Source organism: Syngnathus floridae, chromosome 4 (assembly GCF_059516105.1).
Source record: "Syngnathus floridae isolate MCC-2025c chromosome 4, RoL_Sflo_1.0, whole genome shotgun sequence".
NCBI classification, from domain to species: Eukaryota; Metazoa; Chordata; class Actinopteri; order Syngnathiformes; family Syngnathidae; genus Syngnathus; species Syngnathus floridae.
In genome coordinates this window covers 15,371,520-15,383,861 of record NC_142416.1, presented here as the reverse complement: position 1 = coordinate 15,383,861, position 12,342 = coordinate 15,371,520, and the positions used below count along the sequence as shown (strand labels likewise).

The window sequence follows — 12,342 nt, the reverse complement described above, 5'->3', positions numbered from 1 at the left end:
CCGCAAATAGAGCAGAGTTCAAGGAGAAAAAACAAAAGGACAAGAGGGAATAGGAAAAGTTGGGTATAAACAAACCCAGAAAATAATTGGGTGACATGTCAATATGAAAGGTGGAGGCTAAACTTTAAAAAGCAGGTGTTAATCACAATACCGTACCCGTCTTGACACCTCAACAGATCAAACAAATGGTGTTATCGGCAGCAGCAAGTGCGACAGAAACGATCACAATAGAACTGGAGATGAAACAGATGTTAAGAAGGCATTTATCAGGAGAGCGCATCTTGGTGCAGTCAAAGACAGACACATTCAAGAACCCCTTTGACTTACAATTGTTTTCTTTTTTTTCCACCAAGTGAGCAGATGGAAGTGCATGGCCATCATGTCTCCATCTTTTGTCACATGCTGCTACAAGTGTACATTGTGCAGAACAAATTCAAAATCTCCAAATAGTGATAGTGCATTTTGTAATCGTCTATTGGATTTTTATCCATTAATATTAAACCAATACCTGAGTGTAAATGTAGAGTACTGTAGTCCTGACAATTTTCTCCACCATGACTAATGTTATCAGTGGTAGCATCATGTGGAATTTCTATTGCGCTCAGTTAAACACTGACCTCTGCCATGAGCAAACACTTCAAATTTGGGTCATCACCAAGTTGTGCCACTTAAAAAAATATCAACCAATTTAAGATTCATGAATTATTCACAGAGAAATTAGGGATTAGGCATGTAGAAAAATGCAACCTTAACAAAAATGGAAATGGGGGGGAAAAAGAAACCCTAGTGTGCATAAAAATTGAATGAATTCTTGGATCACACGTGCCCCACCACTTCACAAATGTTTATGGGAATTAATTACTTTTGTGGAAAGTACAAAAATATTTAACCACATGAGGTCTACTTATCATTGAGTCAGCAAATTTGCTAAATAAAACTACAGTGTCACAAGAAAGCCAGTTCAAAATTCTTTACTAAGGACCTTTTGGAGTCCGCTGGGTTTCATGCTTAATCAAAACAAACATTTTCTGCAAATTCTCTTGACAAGGACGCTGACTCAAGATACTGATCTCGAGTCAGCGTCCTTTGTTGACCCCTGTTAAAAAAACTGAGAATCTCGTCACACGGATTAGTCCTATTTGTCAATTATGAATTGTCACCAAGCAATCAGCAAGTGTTTCCTCCCATTTAGTGGCACAGTTGTAACCGCAGTTGTTTTGAAGTGGTATTGTGTTCAAATGGCTATCGCAGTGCGCGTCACGCTAGCCCTTAAGCGTTTTGGTCTCAAATCCTTTAATTACGAGGCCAACCGAATGCATTGTTGCAGAAATGCGGGCGGCGCTTCTACTTTTCCTTTCCAGTGGCTGTGCATCCTCACACATCCATTCATCTGCTCCTGGAGGTCAGACTCTTGAGGCTGACATTTCCAAACTGTCACACAGAATGTTGTCAAAGTGTGGGTTGTTGTGTGACGAGTCAGTAAGTGGTGCGCGACAGTGTTTGATGTGTTTTGCTCGTGCGTGTGTGTTAGGTCGCGGCAATTAATCGAAATGTAATCGTCATTTTTCTTCTTCTCTCCATCTTTAAACCGATATAATTGAAGAAAAACGATTAATGTAACGATGTGTTTTCGATTATTGTAGTGTATTCTTAATTTGCATTTCAAGTCATTTTTAATATTCAGAACTTTTTCAGGATTTAAGGTATTGTCCTTTCCTCAAAACTCAAGGGTACAAATATCGTTTTATTAATCATGACTACAATCTCAATAAAAAAATCCATAATCATTCAAACCTAGTGTGTGTATTCAATGGTTCCCCCCCCCCCACTGCCTTGAACACATAAACACAATATTTTTAAATACTTTCCCTGCATATTTAAAGCCACTTTACTGCAGATTACTTGCCAACACAGATACACACGTAAAGACACTTTGCCCTCAGTGCACACACACAGACAACACACATGCACACACCACAGCATGCACACATACACACACAGACACTTATCGAATTAAATAAAGTCAGCATTTTGCAGCCAGTCGGATGCAGGGAAATAAAACACCATGTCATTTAGTGCTGATGGGATGGAGCCTCTATAAATAGTCATTTCCTGCTTGGCTTTAATTAAGTGGCACTACTGTCAGCTGTCACGGAGCACAATTATCAAGCAGACCCATTTAGCCAACTAACCCTTTCTATGTCTCTGTCGGCTCATCCCACCATCGGTCTGCGCCTCATCTCTGTGGGCTGTCTGCTTTCATGTCCACTTTTCCATCCCCATTATCCCCTTTCCTCTGTTTTACTTTCTGCCTTCTTACCGTGATCAAACCAGACGATGTGTGTTTACCTTGTTTCATTCCTCCTCATATTCTCATGTCTAGCAAGCCTTTAGTCTTTTACTGTTTGCTTTGCCCCATGCTCCTTCTTTTCTTTTCTCTTGTCTAATCTGCTGCATGTTTTGCTCCCTGACAGCTTGTTTCATCTCTCTGCCTCAGTACTGTCTGCCTTGCACTCTGACTCTTGGAGGTGATTTTTCTCCATGGTTCTCATTCAGCCCCGGTTTGCACAACTTCCAGCATGCATTCGGGCACGTCTAAATTTGAGCGTCATACTTTGTGTCAGTGAGTTCTCTTTGCTTTCTCTCTCTCATGTGCGTGCGTGCGAGCATGTGTGTGTGCATGACAATGTTGCCGCAGTGTTTACTTAAAAGGTCTGGTGCAGTTCTGATCGAAGCTACTCTCTCTGTCTTCATCTGAAAGCTCTGATGCATGTTATTCCCCTGGTACAGAAAGTTAGAGAGCAAGAGGAAAGAAAGGGGGGAGGGGGGAGCCGAGAATGAACAGTTAAAGTGGAAAGGGGAGGAGGGAGGGGATTGAGGAAGTAAGGCCAGGAGAATGGAGATGGTGCATGTAGGAAAAAGAGAAGGGCATTGCAAGGACAGTGCAGAGGAATGAGCGAGAGAGGAGCTGGAGGAAGGAAATGCACTCAGGGACACATACACACACGCACAGCATACACCTTTGCATACACATCATCGCTACAACCACGCATAACTGGCCTCATGGCAGACTTTATGACAACAGACAATAAGTCTTTGCAATTTCAGTCAATCCCAGGACTCCTATTTGTGCTTATTTCCTCTGACACACTAACATAGTAAATACAGCGTGGCACTATGAGAATTAAGTATATCATTTGACAAATACTAAAACACTACTATATTATAGACCTAAGTGGTCTATTTATCAGCCTCGAGTGTCTCTTTCCTGAGTGAGCCTGACAGCCACTGCAAAAAATGATAAATGGTGCCACAATATGCTGCAAAACATGACGTGTTGTGCTGTATTTTATTTGTTTTATTGTCTAATATTTTGCAAAAAATTAAAAAAAAAAATTTTATTGTAAGGGCCAAGTGTAGGAGAGGGGGTGGGGTCCAAGCATATTTATGGGGGGGACTCTTTTACCTAATCGATCACTAAATATAATGGAAAATAAACTTACAGTAAAAGTTGTTACTGAACAATATACACACTTGAACATTCTTTGTAAAATACTTTGATACAATATCTTATTGAATTTTCTTATCAACAGTATTAAGCAGGAAGAAGAAAACGTGTTGCATTCTTAATGCTTACACACATTGAATCCCATAAAAACACACTCACGGGAGGCAAAGGTGAACGTGACTCATGGTTTGTCATAACTGGGGTGTCAGTGAATTTATCAGCCAGTGGACCACACTCTCTAAAAGTGGAAGGACATTCACACATTAACTCTCTCCATTTCACATTTTGTATGTGTGTGTTTTCTCAGTCAAGTCTACTATTGACACACATTTTACCTGACTCTCCCTTCCCTCCACTTATACACGTACACACACACAAAGATGAGAAAGTCCAATTATCAGCTGGCATTCCTCTCCCGGGGTAATTTAATGCATTGGGTGAGAGCTTCTCATTTATGTTTGGTAATTACACTCTCTCTGCTTTACACTCCCTTTAATAAGCTTTAACTTCACTGCATAAACCCTTAGATTACACACGCACTGGCACACACACACACACACACACACACACACACACACACACACACACACAGACACACACCAACACACACCTGCAGATGGATATTTAAACACATTGATGGTATTTTATGATCCATAGAGACCTGTATGTGCACAGGCACAAAAAACGGCTGTTGATGTCATAAATTTAATGTATGTATTTATGTATTTATTTATATATTTTTTTGGTTATTTATTTATTTATTTATTTATTTATATTTATATCCTTGGCTTAATCGCTCCTGCACCTGAACTACCTTGGGTGATTATGTTTTGTATTCTGGAAATGCTTATAATTGCTATTCATTATGTGAGTTTGTGACTGCCTTTGAATTTATGTATGTGTTGGTGTAATACGTTTGTATATGAAAAGTATTTAGTTTAAACAGATGCAGAAGTTATGAGTGCACACTTTTGTGTGTGCGTTTGTGCGTCAGTTTGAGCTTGCATATTTCCTCGACTCGAAAAGTCGTGACTTTCCATCAGCAGCAGACAGAGAGAGAGGAGGCGCGAGTGTGTGTGTGCGTGTGTGTCTGAGTGTGTGTGTGTGTGCCGCGACTGTCAATGGAACATCGAAGAGACCAAATTATAGCTGTGTCTCTCATCTGCCTCGGTTCTCGTTTGAGAAATCCGCTGCATAATCATCCAAGTCGTTCCCATTTGTGATGAAAATACAAACATGAAATTGCTCTGTGTTGGCTTTAAACAATGATGGAGCACAAAAACACAGATAATGATTCGGGCACAGCCTTCACAAGCTCTTTAACTCCCGCAAGCTGCTCGTCAAATAATTTCCACAGATCAAACGAAATTCATGAACTCCACTTTGCTTTTTACTACAATCAAAACAGCACTTCACTTTGACTAAACATTGTTGTCTTTATTGAAGCAGAGTATGGCTTTGACTTCTGCTAGCACTTTGTACTGGATTGATCTCATTTCTGGTCTAACCATATTCCATCTAGCAGACCTCCTGCATGCCATCTTCTGCCTATCAGAAGTTATTCCATATTCATCCCTTAAACATCTACTTTATATTTTCTTTAAACATTTGTCTCAAATGTTTTGACATAGATCCATGTGAGTTATCCCAGACATCTTTGATTTTAACCATAAAGTTCTCTTTCATTTCCTTCTACTTGATGTTCATTGGATTTTCTCCACAAAGTGAATTATAAATTATTAAAACAATGACCAGCAATATAAAAACTTCTCTCATTCCATAGTCCTTTTCAACATTAAAACTTTTTTTCCCAAATCTGTTGCTTTTAATTCTAAATTCTTATGATACCTAATGTTGTGACCAATAAGTGTTCCATTCATCCAATCTAATTAACAAATATTTGTTGTTCCGGTCCAAATATAAAATCTGTAAATTCATCCATCCTTTGCCATAACAGCTTGTCATACCCTTCTGTTCACGATAACTGGAGGCTTTTAAAGAGAGAAAACGTCGACACACACACACACATACACACACGCACACACACACACACACACATACACATTAGTCTCTGGCATTCAGTGCTTCAGGTGCAAGAGGGAATCTCCTCAACTGCATTTGAATAATGTAATAATTTGCTACGGTCCAACTTTCCTAGTCTCCGTGCGTCTCTCCATCTTTCCTTAGCCTCAGTACGCCTTTTCATCCATCACCAGTATCTTCATCATGACAGTATTAATTATATTTCCTGAGGCATTAAATATTGCATGATTTCTAACTTGCCTCTGTCTCCCTTTGTGAAAACACAGGATTCAACCTTGACTTTCATAACCCTTTGATAGGTGAATATTGAAAGGTTGCTTGTGCACAGTGGTGCCAAATTGTAATCATGATTGAAATGTTAGCGTAATTGGTATTGGCTTAACTGAATACATGCAGTGAAGTCCTAATGAAAGCATACACACTTACAATCATGTGAAGGTCCTCGGTACACAAAGAATGTTCTTGAGGGACGATGATGGTCAATTCTGTCTAATAGCATGCCTACCATTTTATCTTCCCACCGGAATGCTGGCATTCAATTACTGGTTTATATCCCGCTTGGCCTTCTGCTGCATATTGACATCAGTAGTGACAAACTAGTGGAGCCACCTTTTACTGTATATTTATATTTACAAGACAACTTTGGAGAGCGTAACACAGTGTTTGCATTATGCAGCACTGTTGAACTGCTGTCAAATGCAATGATGCGGTAGTATAAGTCTTAGATGGTTAAAATCAAAATGTTTGGAGGGAAATGGGACTCTAAAGAAAGGGCAGCCATTGAAAAATATGGAACTTGAGGCCTGTGCATAGCTCCAAATTAATATTATTTTTGTAGTGTGCCAGCAAGATGGATATTTAAAGCCTCACCAAAACTTCATACTGCATGTGAAAAACTTTGGACTTCACCAAGATGGTTGAGAAGAGTGCTGTTCATCTGAAAAATGTGCTCAAGTATGAAGTGGAACTAATTCCCTCCAACTATGGCCCATTAGGGTTCACTTTGTCTGGCTGACTTTTTTTTTTATTTGCTGTCCCCCATTCTCTCTCTCTTGGAATTGGTAGCTTGGTAAATATCCAGCAAACACCTGTGGCGCTGTAGTAAAAATAATTGAGCTTGGTTGCCTGTTTTTGGTTTACTCATCGATCAAAAGACACTTTTTAAGTCTGTTTCCATACTAAGGATGTTTAAAAACAGCATGCAAATTTACAAGGAAACGCTAATTATATTATCCCAAAATCATACAAGTTTCTTAAGAACACAAGAAGTTTTCAAATTAAACATTAGACACATTTTTATATTAGACCTGAAATTAAATTTGAAACAGCCATCCGAACAAATTTGCCGTGAAAAAAATTACACTCAAAATAAACACTGTACGGCTTTAATGATTTGCTCCAGTAGAGAAATATATGCTTGATCTTTTTCGTTGGGGGAAAAAAAAAAAAAAGGACAAATAAGTTCACAGAAGAAGCTGAGGTGACAATTATCACATTGAATAAAAATCTCCACCTCCTACACATAAATTTAATGAATCTGAATTACAGGAACAAATGAAACTATTTGCCTTGTTCTGTTCTCCAGACACAATGTGATTTTGACCTTTTTAGCTTTGATTTGCAGTAATTCTCAAAGTTCACTCTGAATGTATTGCACTGCAGGGCACACAGGACTGTTTTGTATTTTCTGCAAAAAGCAATTAAATCCACACGGAGATGTGTTTATACATATGTTGGCGTATATCTCTGACCAATGTTTATTTGCTTAATTGAGCAGGCATGTGCATTGAAAATTTGAGGGCAGTTGCCCAAGGCCCCAAAAAAGGTCAACCATCACCATAAATATTCAATTAAAACACATAATGTATATTAAACATATGTATTTCGTTCTCTTAACACAATCAACACTAAATAGTGCAACTATAAGCAAAATATATGAATAATAGTTGATAATCAAACAATGTTTTCTGTAAAATAGCGGTTCGTTCTGCATCAAAACTAGCTTTGAGGGGGAATTAAAAATAAAAAAAGGGCTCAATATTTTTTTTTTTTCTTTTTCACTCAAACAGCACTTACACTATACTGATGCACGTGTCCATGAGGGAGTAAGGTGAGTGAGGGGATGATGATAAGCCAGTGAGTGAGTTGTTAGTGTGCCGATGTGAACGATTTAGTAACTGTGGCTGAGTCAATCGCTGTATGTGGGTGACTGACTGATTGAGTTTGAGCAATTGTTGGGAGGGACTTTGTGAATAGGTGGCACTCTGAGTTAGTGTGTTTCAGTAGGTGCAGGTCATTCAGTCATTGATCAATTGATGATTCAGATTCTGTTTGTGACAAGGACAGATGGAATGAGTGGGCTACCTTGTGGGTGGTTTACTAAATTACTATTTACAAGTGAGGTTGTAGGTGGGTTGAAAAATATAATAATGACTGAATGAATGAGTTAGGTCATTAGTATGTTTTACAGTGGGAGTGTGATTAGGTATGAATAAATTAATTGGTACTTTTTGAACAAAGTAACAGAAAGGCATGACATTCCAAACAATGCTAAAGGCGGTTTGTTCTGATAAAATAAGTGTTATCATACGCAACGATTAGATTTTCAATCAACACAAATCTCCTTCTTGTTCGGAATAAAATCTTGATCCGAATGGGCTTGATATGGTCAGATAATGTTTGAGACGTCACTGAGTAGCTAAATAAAGTCGGATTTACAGAGGTTGAGAGTGTGCGAATCGGCGGGTGAGTGATTGTGGTTATGGATGGAGTGAATTAATTATTGATCATGGAAGGGACTCAGTCTGGCTGATACATATCTATCGAGTCTGTGAGTGAGTTCATAAAAACTGGATGAGTCTAGACGTGGATAGTTAGCACGCGTGGGATTATTTGGAAACGTGACAGATGAAGGTAAAAAGAAGATTTGGGGTGTACAAAATGTCAAAGAATTTCCCCCCAAATGATTTTATTATGGGCAGAAAGTCTACAATTCAAACCAAGTGTTATCACACAGAAAGTAGTCGATTACATGAGCCGACGGATGCTTTGAAATGATCTTCCTTGTCAAGCTCTGATACCGACAGTTGCTCAATATGAAGTATTACCTCTTTGGGATGTTAATACTGCGAGTGTGATAACAAATGGGCTCTTTAAGAGAAAAGAGAAATTGAATCAGAGTGAGAAAAGTAGGAGAGAAAATATGAAAACTGCTCACTTCTCTGTGCTTTTCCCAAGTCCATAGCGCTGTGTTTGAACTGAATATAATTCAAACAACCCCTGAAGGCTTTTATATTATTACTGCTAGAACTAATGCAGTAATGTTCATTTCCCTGCAGGTAATGGTGGAGCATTTGGAAAGGATGGCTATGATCTCATAGCATTTTATGTATGCTAAAACTGAGTGATTTGCTTCTTCTTGAGTGCAGCAACAATTTCATAGTGGATGCACAGAACCTTGGAAAGAAAGATAGGGATGGAAGGAGGAAGAAAGGAAAGATCAGGGGTCAATCCTTTAGAAAGTAGACCTGTGGGCGTTCCACAGTAGGTAAGTGGCAACGTCCTCGGGCTGTCGGTGCACGCATGGCAGACTCTGTCACAAATGGTTTCCATGCAAAGGAAACAGGTTGCTAGAGGTTTCCAAGGATTTTTTGGAATAATAGTAACTAAACTGTAGGAGCAAGTCAGGTTGCATGCGAAGGACGGCCAGGCTTTTGTTTGCTTGTCAGTCAACAGCAATTGCCTTCCATTTTCCGTGGTGCACAAGTGCACATTTTCAAACACAAAGGGCTTGGTTTAAACATATCACAAATAGCGGGTGCTAACAGGCTGAGAGACCTGTTGGTGGGCGAACGTTATGTTTCCCCATTGCCTCTTATTTTTGTCAGGAGATCCTCCTCGCTCTACAGTACTAAAAATGAATATTATTACGGGGAAAATATAGAACTATTCATTGAAGGTATCTTTTTAATGAATCTTTTGAATGAACTGATTCTGATCATTTAGGACTCCTAAAAAAAATGCAATGCCCTTTAGTAATATTTACACGGATTATAACATTCCAACTTTTCACTGGGTTACTGACCCTACTCGCCCCCTTGAAATATGCTTGGACCGCCAGGTGTCAGGCCAGATAATTGACTTTGGGGAATTTTACGATTTTTTTTTAAGGATACCTTTCCCACATTTAACCATCCCAAAGGAAACTGAATGAATATTCACCTGTGTTTTCTGAAGAAGTTTTGGGACTTTAAAAAAAATTGGTTTGGTTTGCAGACCACCTGATATTCTTGGCCACCTCATGGCTCCTCCATGGAAAAAAATTGTAGCTCCACCAATGGTCATGTTTTCACCATTCCACAACACATTTACAAGGTTGAAACAAGAGCAAAGGGATAAAACTGGGATTGGTCTTAAATTATGCTTGTTGGCCTGCAAACATGTGTATTACCTTTGAATTTACTGCAATTCTTTTTTTTTTATGAGTGGCAAAATGCTACAGGTAAAAGGGTGGACCATTAAAATGTGTTGCCTGAGAGAAATTCAAGTGTTGGTGCATTATATGAACATGGTGTTCCAACCATGTGACAGTCCTGTTGAAGCCGTGTGGCACAAGGCGTTCTATTCCTTGGATTTTAAATTTAAGTCCTAAGCTGCAGCATGACTCTATACAAACATATGAAGGTACCACTTCAGCTAGTGTCTATAAACATAATCTAAAACCTGTTGTTTAGTAAAGCTTCCTTTTAAAATGACCACAAAATATTCCATCTTTCATAATAATGCTTTGGTTTTTTTTCCATTTCACTCTTAGGTCCCTGCAAAAGTCCGAAAGAGTGCTATCTCCAAGTCACGGGATTCCCGCACTGTCAACTTCCAAATTTGTCAACCTTTTAGGTTCTAAGTTAACAGGTATGTGTGTGGAGGTGTGGGACTAATGTATGTTTTCGTGCCCATCATCACTTATTAGATTTAAAATGAGTTGAGGTTTATCGACGTTTCAATGTGGGCGGGCACATGCGCACACACACACTCACACACACATGATAATTCAGTCAAGTTCAGCAGGAAAGGTGTCACAAGAAATTTAATTCACCAGAGGCAGAAACTCCTGAGCTCAATTTTAACTCAATTCCAAATCCATGAGGGAATATGTAAATATATGCGCCGCGCTAGAGTATTTCAATAGCTCACTGTTCCATGTAGTTGGCGAGAACACCCACAACTCACCGTCAAATTGCTTTTAAAATAGCAAACTCATAACTGTACCCTTCTAACAATTTGGACACCAAAGCTGTAAACACACACACACAACCACACACATATTTCCAACATTATGGCAGCCTGTTCCATCCCATTTGACTGACATACTGTTAGACTGTGAACTTCACACCACCATCCAAATGGCAGCCACGTGTTATCTGGGTGTTGTTGGTTGTTTTTACATGATGACATAAATGAAGACAAACATAAAAAGACTGCATCTAAGTTATTGAATCGTGGCCACTGTGAGTAAATCGAAACACATAACTCTTGCGCATTACCGGGTTTTAAATGATTTGGATATGATGGCAATGAAGTCTTAAATGATGTTTGCGTCACGTTTCCCTAATGACAGGAAAAGCTGTTCTGGATCTCATCTCCATTAATGGAGGAGGCGAATGAAACGTGACAGCGTTCACAATGCCGGGATGAAAAATGTCCACCAAGGTGCGCACTCAAACTGACATGACATGAAGATAAACGTTCTCTAATTTTCACGTGTCCCTGTGTTGGGACACTTCCATTTTTATTCTAAGCTGCTAATTGCCACTTAATCAGACACTGTTAATTGGTAATTAAGCATTAAGATAATGCTTGCTGTTAAATATGTGATTGAAATAATGAATTGCACGGATCAAATCATGTTTATGTGCTCACATAGAATTAGAACCTGCTCTCCTTCATCAAGCCTCACTGAATGAGAGCTAAGCGCCTTTGCTCGTCTGTCTGTAATGGAGATGAAATGAGGGAAGACAAAAAATACAAAGGGGGTGTATTAATGTTTAACACAAAGATGAAATGGAAAACGATTCGGAGTGGGATAGGGCAATGCCTACGGGCTAAGAAGAGAGACAAGGAGCGAGTTGGAGTTTGGGGACGAAGACGGAGGAAATAATTTAGAGGGATTTAAAACCCTGGAACACTTAATTAGGTAGCGGTACTAAACTAACTTGGGACTCGGCAGCCTTGCAAGCGCCTCGCGAAATGAATGAATACATAATCTCGTGATTCCTATTGCGCAGACTGCTTGACATTCTCAGCAAAGACAAGAGGTCTTGTTTGAGAATTGGAAGTAGCATTGATTGAAGAGAAAAAACTGGGGTGATGCAAAGAACATATTTTATTGTTTTGTTAGACGTCCGTGTATCTACTGCATATAAAGTGGTGCATCAATAGAACACAATGTGCAATTTATAAAATGGTATTTTGCCAAACACTGAGATAAACACCTTAAAAAGTCTGCATAAAAGGTTCATTCAGAATGATGGCCGAGGGGGACTCTTGAAACAACCCGTGCTTTTTTTCGTAAAGTTAGAACAGTTTTGTTGTTAAGTTTGCCGTAAAATTTGGTGTTGATTTATCAACGGCATGCCCAGTAACTTTTCATTGCTTTTTGCAATGGAAAGGAGTAACACAAAAGAAGGCTCTGTACTGAATACACAAATATGATAGTCGCTCTGAATAACTTATTTTTGCCAGTGATGAATGTGTCAGAGACAACTGCTTTGTTAGCATGTCAAAAAGCCTTG

General features: G+C 39.1%; 1 long non-coding RNA gene across 1 annotated transcript in view; it reads left to right on the top strand.

The window, feature by feature from the left end:
* LOC148399398 (uncharacterized) overlaps positions 1 to 12,342 on the top strand; it is a 68,293-nt gene that overhangs the window by 39,082 nt on the left and 16,869 nt on the right. Inside the window, exons 2-3 of the long non-coding RNA XR_015858239.1 lie at positions 10,365 to 10,462; positions 11,169 to 11,260. This is a non-coding gene — a long non-coding RNA (uncharacterized LOC148399398). The remainder of the gene's footprint in view (positions 1 to 10,364; positions 10,463 to 11,168; positions 11,261 to 12,342) is intronic.